Raw genomic sequence first — 10,578 nt, 5'->3', positions numbered from 1 at the left:
TGATGAGTAGAATGAAGAGTGGGTTAGGGCATATTGGAGTACGTAACTGAGAATAATGTAACGGATAATAAAGAAAATCATAACCATGGAAATGTAAAAGCCAATATAAACATCCAAACATAATGAGTTAAAGTGGCCCAGTATAAATAACATTAAATAAAAGAGGAATTTGCTGAGCTTTTAAAAATACACGAGAGATAGGAACAGATTGTAAAAAAAATACAAAAGTAATTTTTTAAAAATTGTTAAAACAACGATCTAGTGAGAAAAGAGATAATTGGAAAATAAATTGCAAGTGATTAAAAGGAATAAACAAAGAGATTTTGCAGATCTGTTTATAGTAGATGAAACATTAAAAGTAGGATAATGGAGCACTTAAGGAAGTAAGAACTCACATTTGCATAATCTCATCGTGCCTAAATTGCTTTACTTGCAGCACAGTACTTTGATATTCAATGACTTTTGCCAAAGGTAACAGTGCATAGTGAGATCCCATAAACATCCTAAGAGACAAATCCAGGGCTATTTGATGATTTTTTTCCCCTGTTTAATGTAAGGAAGATGAAACCATTGCCATGGGTTTTCAAAGTGTATTCTTGTTTTCCCTCATTTTCTCTGCAACCCCTTTGAGATATCTTCACTCTGATCTTGTATCTGGTTCACCCCAATGTTTCCAACCACCACAATATGCAATTTACAGAGTTCAAAGTTCGAAAGTTCAAAGCAAATTTATTATCAAAGTACATGTATGTCCCCAAATACAACCCTATGATTCATTTTCATGTGGTCATTCACAATAAATACTAAGAAACACAATTGTGTAAAGGACACAAATTGTGTAAATAAATAAATAAATGCATACATACATAAATGATATTGAGTGTAGAGTCTTTGAAAGTGAATTCATAGGTTATGGATGAGGTCTGTGATAGGGTAATTGAAATTATCCATTCTGGTTTAGGAGCCTGATGGTTGTAGGGTATTAACTGTTCTTGAGCTTGATGGTGTGGGAACTAAGGCTCCTGTATCTCCATCCTGATGACACCAGCAAGACAGCATGGCCTGAATGCTGCGTTCCTGTGACACTGCTCTATGTAGATGCGTACAATGGTGTGGAAGGCTTTAGCTGTGATTGACTGGGCTGCATCCACTCCTTTTTATACATGCTTTTCTGTTCAGGAGCATTGGTGTTTCCATACCAGGTTTTGATGCACCTCGGTAGTACGCTCTTCTCTATGCATCTATAGAAACTTACTAAAGTTTTAAATGACACACTGAAACTTTGCACAGTTCTCAAAAAGTACAGGCGCTGCCATGCCTTGATTGTCATGGCGCTTATGTGCTGTGGCCAGGATAGATCCTCTGAAATGATAATGCTGAGGAGTTTAAAGTTGCTGATCCTCTCAGCTTCTGACTAACTAAATTTTTCTTCTGCTTACCATCCACTCCTCCCTTATGATGCTCCTTAAATGTATCTGATGATATATGCCTTGTTGACAATCTTTTTTAAACATGTTCCTTTAAAGTGCCGTGTATTGTCTATCTTGGTGACAGAAGAGAAATGCCTATCATTGTTGAGGTACCTGTCAATTTATTCTTGCAGAGCTTGGCTCTAGCGGACAATGAGAGAATTTCCTGGACATCCCTGTAAAGACCTGCATGACCTGCAGCATCTGGCTGCAAGGGTTTAATGTCTAACCCAAATAATAGTCTATCTGCAGTTCAGAGAGGCAATGGCAAATCACCAGTGCCCACTGACATTTTTAAAGCTTTTCCTGCTATGAAAATCTGATGTTTTGCCCTTTTCCAATATTTGGTGAGTGGATTCGATGGTGGAACGTCATCTGGTTTGCATTCAAATGAACTTTATTGCAATCTTCCAGGGAATATTGAACATAAGGTTTGCTTGTATAACAGACTGAGCGGTGAAGGTATCAGTGAGCAACCCATCTGGCAGGCAAACCATCCAAATTTCATCTGGGCTCTGACCAAAAGAGTGAGACTGATGTGGCTGGAAGTGAAAAGGAAATGAGAAATACATCTCTATGTTGAATCCAACTGTGAGAGTGCCCTTTCATCAGTCTCCCAGAGCTCAAAGGCTTGGCATTGGCTTGAAATAAGTAATCAAAGAATTGTAAAAAGGTCATAAAATACACTTCCATATTCAGGTAAAAAGTTCCTGCCTTTTGGGCTGAAGAGATTTGAAAGTATTCAGAAATTTAGAATCTAACAAAAGTTTCTAAACAAACAAAAAAAATCAATCAATGCAGTCAACAGAATCTAGCAAGTTTAATCCCAGCAAAGCGTCCTGCCCAGATGGCACATGACAAAGTTCTCATTACACAGCTTGGCATATTTTCTGATGCATGGGTTTAATTGTCCTTGTCAAAATTGCTCTGCCACAAACAAGTTTCATTCTGTCACAACAGAATGTTTTTCATAGAATTCAATGAGAAAGGATTAAAGTCAAAACTTGATACCAGTGGACCAATATTCAGTGGGTCACTTATCCTGTAGATGCTTATTAATCATTAAGAATACAAGTCAACTGAGAAGCAATTGAGGCCCAATCTATTCCACAAGTTGAACTCCCATTCAGGTGAATGACTCATTACTATCAAGAAGGAGATACAGAAACATCAGGACTGGGATCGCCAGACTGCATAACTGTTTCTTCCCCCCACTAATGAATACCCTACCACCACCAAGGCCTGATCACTAGGACAGCATGTTGTTTACTGTTTTCTGTTTACCTGTGCTGTACATTTCACATGCATTTTGAGTTATATTTTATGACCCTACTTGTGTTAATATTTAGTTTTATGTTCTGTGTGTGATATATGTATTGTGGGCGTATAGTGGTTTGGAGGAAAGTTGTTTCATTCTGTTTCACACATGTACTGACAGATAAGAATAAACTTGAACTAGAGCTTGACTTGGACTGCAAGAGCCAAAATGATAATGTACTGAAAATAGAGACACAAGAGATTGCAGATGCTAGAATCTGGAGAAAGAACACAAAAAGCTGAAAGAACTCAACAAGTCAGGCAACATTTATAAAGGGGAATTTACAGTTTATATTTTCAGTCAAGATCCCCTCATCCGGATTCAAAGATAATGGAGAAATAGCTATATAAAAAGGTGATGGGAGAGAGACTGAGCAAGGGCTGGCAGGTGATAAGAAATTCCTGAATTAAACTATTAATTTCAGGAGTGAAAGGGTTACTGTATGAGGAATGCCTGGCAGCTCTTGGGCTGTATTTCCTGGATTTCAGGAGAATGAGGAGGGATCTCAGAGAAACATTCCAGATGTCAAAAGGCCTGAACAGATTAAATAAGGTAAAGTTATTTCCCATGGTATGGGAGTCTAGGACAAGAGGACATGACTTCAGGATTGAAGGACGTCCATTTAGAATAGAGATGCGGAGAAATTACTTTAGTCAGAGGGTGGTAACTCTATGAAATTTGTCGCCATAAGTGGCTGTGGAGGCCAAGTCACTGGGTGCATTTTACGGCAGAGGTAGAGAGGTTCTCGATTAGCCAGGGCATCAAAGGATATGGGGAGAAGGCGGGGAGTGGGGATGGCTGGCAGAATTGGTTCAGCTCATGAGTGAATGGCGGAGCAGACTCAATGGGTGAAACAGCCTACTTCTGCTCTATATCTTATGGTCTTAATTCAGGAGAGGGACTTGATTGATATGTAGATGGGAGGGGAAAGAGTGGGGGGAATTCAGAAGTTGCCAAGTGGTAAGTGGAACTGACGCAGGGATGAAAGTGATGGAGTTAGATATGAGAGGAAAGCAAAGCATAGAATAAACAGAGGCATCTATGAAGTGAAATGGACCGTCAAAGTTTTGTGTCTAGACTTAGTTAAAATCTGTTGAACTAATTTTAGCATTGTGACTTCTAAGAGGTGGAAGAAATCTAATGGACATTTAAAAGAATTGTCTAGATAATATCTCCCACTGAAATAATCACAAATTCTTCCTGTTGTTCACACTGAAAGCAAAGATTATAGATCAGAGCCAAGCCAGTTACTCACCATCTCCTAGCTCCTATTTCTCAGTTGAATATGGCTCGACTTCTACCTCTCAATAAGTAACTATGTAAATTAGCTACAGCTGCCTGTATTTCTGAGAGATAACATACTAATGAAACCTATTCCATTGCTTACACATCCCTGAACTGATCATACAAACTATGGACTCACTTTCATGGATGTGTTCAGGAAAGACTTATTAATCAGTCCATAGAAGTCTCAACTTAAGAGAATGTGATACTAGATCCCCTCTCAGGGAATGAGACAGGGCAGGTGACAGAAATTTGAGTACAGAATCACTTTACAATCAAGTGATTTTAATGTTACTAGTTTCAAGGTAATTTTTGGAAAAGGGTAGGTCTGGTCCTTAGGTTGAGATTCTAAATTGAAGAAAGGACAATTTTGATGGCATCAGAAAAGATCTGGCAAGTGTGGATTGAATAGCTGTTTTCTAGCAAAGGAGTATGTGGTAAATGGGAGGCCTTCAAAGGTGAAATTTTGCGAATACAGGATTAGAATGCTCCTGTTCGAATAAAAGGCACGGATAACAGGTTTTTTGGAGCCTTGGTTTTCAAGAGATATTGAGGCCCCCAATTAAGAAAAGGAAGGAAGTGCATAACTGGTATATGTAGGTAGGTACAAATGAGGGTCTGGAGGAGTATAGAGAATGCAAGATAACAATTAAGAAGGAAATCAGGAGGGATAAAAGAAGGCATGATGTTACTCTAGCAGACAAAGAGAAGGAAAATCCTAAGGACTTCTACAGATAAATTAAGAGCAAAAGGATAGCAAGGGACCAATTGTGGCCCTCTGAAAGATCAGAGTGGTAATCTATGAGTGAAACCAACAGAGATGGGGAAGATCTTCAATGGATTTTTTTTCCATCTGTACTTACTTGGGAGATGTCTATAGATTTGAAGAAAAACAGAAGCAAGGACATAGACCCTATACAGTCTACAGAGGAGGAGGTGTTTGATGTCTTTAGGCAAATTATGGTGAATAATCTGCATGGTCTGACAAAGTCTTCCCTTGGACCTGTGAGAGGGTAGTGCAGAAATTGAAAGGGTCCTAATGGAGATATTTAAAACATCTTTTAAATGTCTCCCAAAGAAGTGAATTGTGACTTCTATGTTAAAAATAAGATATCTATTTAGAGATAGGTCTTTCAGGGCCTTTGAGTCATGCTGCCTAGCAACCCTCAACAGACCCTGATTTAACCCTAACCTAATCACGGGACAAATTACAGTGACCAATTAACCTAGTAACTGGTTCACCTTTGGACTGTGGGAGTAAACTAAACCACCTTTAAAAAAGCATGCCTTCCATGGGGAGAATGTGCAGACTTCTTACAAAGGACATTGGGCTTGAACTCCGAACTCTGATGTCCGGAGCTGTAATAGTATCACCCTAACCGCGACACTACCATGGCACCCATCTTGTGTTCTACCAGAGTTAACATCAGTTTGAGTTTTCTGACCATAACTGGAATTACTGCTTACTTTTTACTTAGAGACACAGCAGACTCTCTGGCCCTTCCAGCTCAATGAGCCCATGCTGCCTAATGATAGTCATGTGACCAGTTAAACCAATCCTAACGTCTTTGCAATGTGAGAGGAAACCAGAGCACCTCGAGGAAATCAAGGCAGTCATGGGGAGGATGTACAAACTCCTTATAGACATGTGAACCCAGATCTCTGCACCTAAGTAGCATTAAACTAATTGCTAAGTTTATAACATTCTAGTTTCTATTTTGTATGAATTATATTTCCTGTTTGTGTATATGATGGCCTGGACATTGGGGAAACTAATTATAATGTTAGGAATACAGAATAATATAATCGGTCTTTGCCCATTCCTGTCATTAACATGTTGCATTAATATTGCGTAGCACTGAAGGCTTTGGCATTTCAACAGGACCCAGGGACATCGAAGATGTTCTGTATTATAGAGGAGATTTGACTATCAGAGAATGCCGGTGTTTTAAGGACCAACTATCAGCATGTTGTGTGGCGCATGGCCAAGTGGTTAAGGCGTTGGACTAGTGATCCAAAGGTCGTGAGTTCGAGCCCCAGCTGAGGCAATGTGTTGTGTTGAGCAAGGCACTTAAGCACACATTGCTCCGGTTCACCCCACTGAAAATGGGTATCGCCAAAATGATGGGGGTTAACCTCACGATAGAATGGCGTCCTACCTGGAGGGTAGTCTCGTACTCTCAGTCGCTTCACGCCACAGAAACCGGCATAAGCACCGGCCTGATGAGCCTATAAGGCTCGGGACAGTCTTTAACTTTAACTATCAGTTAAAGTTTTAATAAAAGCCTCAGAGGTTGGGATTGGCAGGATGTAGCTTGAGTATTCACAGTCTCAGGAGCCTGCAGTCATGGCTGAGGTGGTGCGAGAGAGATGCTTGATTGGATTTCATGAGTTAAGGAGGTTGGTGCCTCGAGAAACAAAGTGTGGATTTGGTCTCAAGGGACAGAGAAACTGAGCTTCATAATATGGAAGCAGAGAAGAGAGTAAGTGCTGAACTCTACATTATATGGGAATCATACAACCATAAGATATAGGAGCAGAATTATGCCATTTGGCCCATCTAGTCTGCTCCATCATTTCATTATAGCTGACCCATCTTTCCTCTCAGCTCCAATCTCTTGCCCCTATCCATTTCAGTGCACTGATAAAAATGACATTTTTACCCCCAGCAACAATCAATCATTGTTAATTAACCATCTCCCTCAGAACAGTGTGCTTCAAATTTCTCACAAAGCTGCTCTTGTTCAAGTACAATGATCACATGCTTAGTGCAGGGATGCAACAGGCATTTTTGGACACTACCTGTCGAAACTCTGCCACAGGGGCAGCATGGCACAATGCTTTACATTGACAAAAAGTGATCACTGATAGTGGTTCAATTCCCGCCACTCTCTGTAAGGAGTTTGCACTTTCTCCCACGTCTGCATGAGGATCCTCTGGGTGCTCCAGTTTCTTCCCATATGCCAAAGACCATATGGTTATGGTTGTGGGCAAGCGATGTTGCCATCAAAAATGTAGCAACACTTATGGACTGCCCAGCTCAATCTTGCACTGTGTTCCAACGTACGTGTAACAAATAATGCTAATTTTCCTTAATGAAAAATATTCTAATTGACATTGTTCTGGTAACACTTAGCGATCCATATTGTATCCTAATGCACTGAAAGGTTAATGTCATGAGGTCTGACATCCAAGTCTGCTTCTTACCAGTGGGCTTGATATGGTGGGGAGCAGTACCACACTAAATCCCAGCAAGTTCAACATTCCTGTATGGCAGCATGGAAATTGCTAGTTTACTGACCACTAACGGATGGCTTTTTGCCAATGGCAGAGCAAAAAGTGGCAGCAATTTTCCATCACATGTGCTTCAACACTCAACACTACAGGATCTGTTTGAGAATTCTCCTCCAAATCCTTTCAGTTCAGGAGTCAAAGTGCCAGCATCTTTAGGTACCTTACCTGCTTAAGTATATTTGCTTACTACTTGTTCTATATTCTAAATAAATTATTTTTACTTGTTTGATTAATGGTAAAGCATATTGTTATGAACCCCGTAACTGGGTATCTTACCAGCAAAGATAGGAGTATCTGTCGAAGTCTGATTATACTATTTTTATCAGTATTTATTAGTAAAAATACACAAAAATAATATCAATGCAAATATACAGATAATATATGTCATCAATACTAAACCTAAAAGTGCGGGTATAATAATAATCAATAAGAAATAAGCTCTGTCGTTGTCTAGGGGATAATGAATTGTCCGATGGAAATATAAAGTTCAGTTCAGTTCATGCAGGCTGCGGTAGTTGCTGATCACTGTGTTGCAATTGTTGGAGAGAGAGAGAGTAACATCTATTAACTTGCTGACTTTCCTTTTACGAACTTGATCCATCGATGCGTTACTGTTGTGGCATATTTACGTATGACCCCTCCGTCCTTGAGCTAGACCGTTCCGTGGAGGACTCATCAACCAGGCACGGGTGGACACACACACAAGCCCCCACCGGTCTCGTAGAGTCTCTCCTGGTGCGTCTGAGGGGTGTTCCCCAGACCCTACTTTTATCCCCACTCACGGGTCTCATGTGTCAATCAAGTTGGGTGATGCAATCCCTAAACCAGACCACTCTGGTTGCCCCCTTAGGAGTTTCAATGAATAGAACAGTACTCAATACACAATTCCTTCTTCAAGACACAATAGCAGTAATCAGTGGTTCTGTTCCGCTTTTGTTAGGAGGAGACATTCCACCTTTGTGTATCCCTGCATTGTCTCTCTCTCATTACTGACATGAGCTGTTTATCTCTCTCATTTCCTGGGTATCAGACCCGAAATAATAGTGATTTTGCGATTCTCAAAAGTGGGGGGGGGGGGGCGACTTTGCACCTTTCTGCACATCAGAGTTGCTCCTCATTCGTAAAAGTATTTGGGTGTTTCTAAATGTCAGAAACAAGCAGAAGAATTCAGTTTTTTGACAGCTGTCTAACCCTGACAACTAAATGTTCTTCCAACACACCTCAGGTCAGGTTTTATCTATGGAAAGATGAAAAGAGATAATATTTCAGGTTAAAGACCTTCATCAGATTCTTGGACCATTATCTCTGTTTCTCTTGCCACAAATACTGCCTCACCTATTGAGTATTTCCAGTAGTGCATGTTTCTGTTCTGGATTTATAGCACCTGCAATAGCTTAGATGTCATTTACCCTCAGAATTGTCTGCAAAAGATGTTTTTCAGCATTTTTGTGGGTGAGACTTGTTCTGTACCCTACTCCACACCTACGTGATGGGATTTGCATTCTGAAAGATTTTGTGATGTGCAGGACATCATGACTGAGAACAATAGCAGCTTCTTCCTGCATGTCCACCCCAGGTAAACGGCATAAGATTACGTGTGATCCTTTAACGTAGCTTTGCTGTGAACATGAGCTACCCAGTGCTGACTGCACTTTCTGGGCCAGCAGTTTATTTTTGCATTGATATGTCAAGTTGTTTGCAAATAAATCATGCAATGATAGCTTCGCCTGCAGAAATCTATTAGCATAACAATATCAATCATTTTATGTTAGCAAGAAATTTTTTTCTGCCTTTCCAAAATTACTTGCTTGATTGTCTACAAGGAATGATTTCATTTCAATGCATGTTCTATAATGCACAAGAAATGTGCCCCCTATTAAACAATGCTACAAGTTTAATGTGAAATCAGGTAATTTTAATTGTGGTGTATAATCTGTAAGTCCAGCTAAAAGAAGACCTCACTTGATCTCTGAGGAATTGTGCGGTCACATTATGTAGCTAATCTTTGGTTGTATAGAGTTCTCATTACAAATGCTGACAGATGTTTAATCAGCTCTTAATAAGGATCAGTGTCACTAAGTGTTAAATGCATATGAACATGAATTTTAGTTATGTGCATAGAGAATCGTATCTTGCTCTTATCTAATTCATTTTAGCATGTCCATTTAAAAATAAATCCACCATGTTTCAATTATATTGCCTATAGTTTTGAAGCCATGCTTATGAAGATAGATTCCTTTAATTTTCAAACATGTTGTAAATTTTACCAAAAGAGAGACATTTTTCCAAATTCTTAATATTCGATCTTCAAAAGGGAGTGAAATCTCTCTTTTTCAAGCAGTCTGAAGAGGCATTGGGAATTGACAGCTCATTTGCTAAACTACATTCTGTCAGTGAGTCAGGGTTCTGACAATTAGTAGATCGACAGTGTAACTGAATAACGATAGCAAAATGTAATTATCTTTCTTCTCCTGATGTGCTTTCATAAAAGAATGTAGAATGGTGTGGCACTGGAACAGTACTCTTGGCCCACGGCTTCTTTGCTGATCATGATGCCCAGTGGAAGTAATCGCATCTACCTTCATACGATCCAAATCCCTCATTCCCTTCACGGTTACCAGGCTGTCTAAATGCCACAATACTGTCTGCTTCCACTATCATCCCAGGCAAAGCATTTCACTCTCTGCATAAAACTCTTGCCACACACATCTTAACCTTCCTATCACTCACCTTAAAGCTTTGCCCATTAGCATTTGATATTTCTGCTCTGGGAAGAACACTCCAGACCACCTATCCCATCGACACGTCTCAAAATTTTCTCCTCTCAGCCTCTAATGCAACCCAAAACAACCCAAATCCGTCCAATCTCTCTCTATGGTTATAATTTTCTAATCCAGTTATCATCTGGGTCAATCTCCTCTGTACCCTCCTCAAAGCCTCTACATCCTTGCTGTATTGGAGTGATCAGAAATGAACAAAATGTCCCAGATGTGGCATCAGCCATTGTTGTGCTTTGAATATTTGAGTATCAAGAGATTTATGGAAATAATAAAATCATTGAATGTTACACCTCAGTATGAGTCTATTCTGCCCTCTTTACCCATTATAGCTTTTCTGTGTCCTTCCTATAAAACACTTTTATTTTACAATGCTTTTCTGTATCTAGCAATTATCCAATTTCTTTTCAAAAGTTCATATTGAATTTGTATTTAC

At 39.7% G+C, this 10,578-nt stretch overlaps 1 non-coding gene across 1 annotated transcript; it reads left to right on the top strand.

Annotated features, from left to right (window-relative positions):
• The first annotated feature begins 6,046 nt into the window (after positions 1–6,046).
• Positions 6,047–6,120, top strand: trnat-agu (transfer RNA threonine (anticodon AGU)). Its single transcript has one exon. It is a non-coding gene; the product is annotated as a tRNA-Thr (tRNA).
• The last annotated feature ends 4,458 nt before the right edge of the window (positions 6,121–10,578 follow it).

Source organism: Hypanus sabinus, chromosome 30 (assembly GCF_030144855.1).
Source record: "Hypanus sabinus isolate sHypSab1 chromosome 30, sHypSab1.hap1, whole genome shotgun sequence".
NCBI lineage: Eukaryota > Metazoa > Chordata > Chondrichthyes > Myliobatiformes > Dasyatidae > Hypanus > Hypanus sabinus.
The sequence above is the reverse complement of the archived record's forward strand: the minus strand, read 5'-3'. Positions and strand labels throughout refer to the sequence as shown.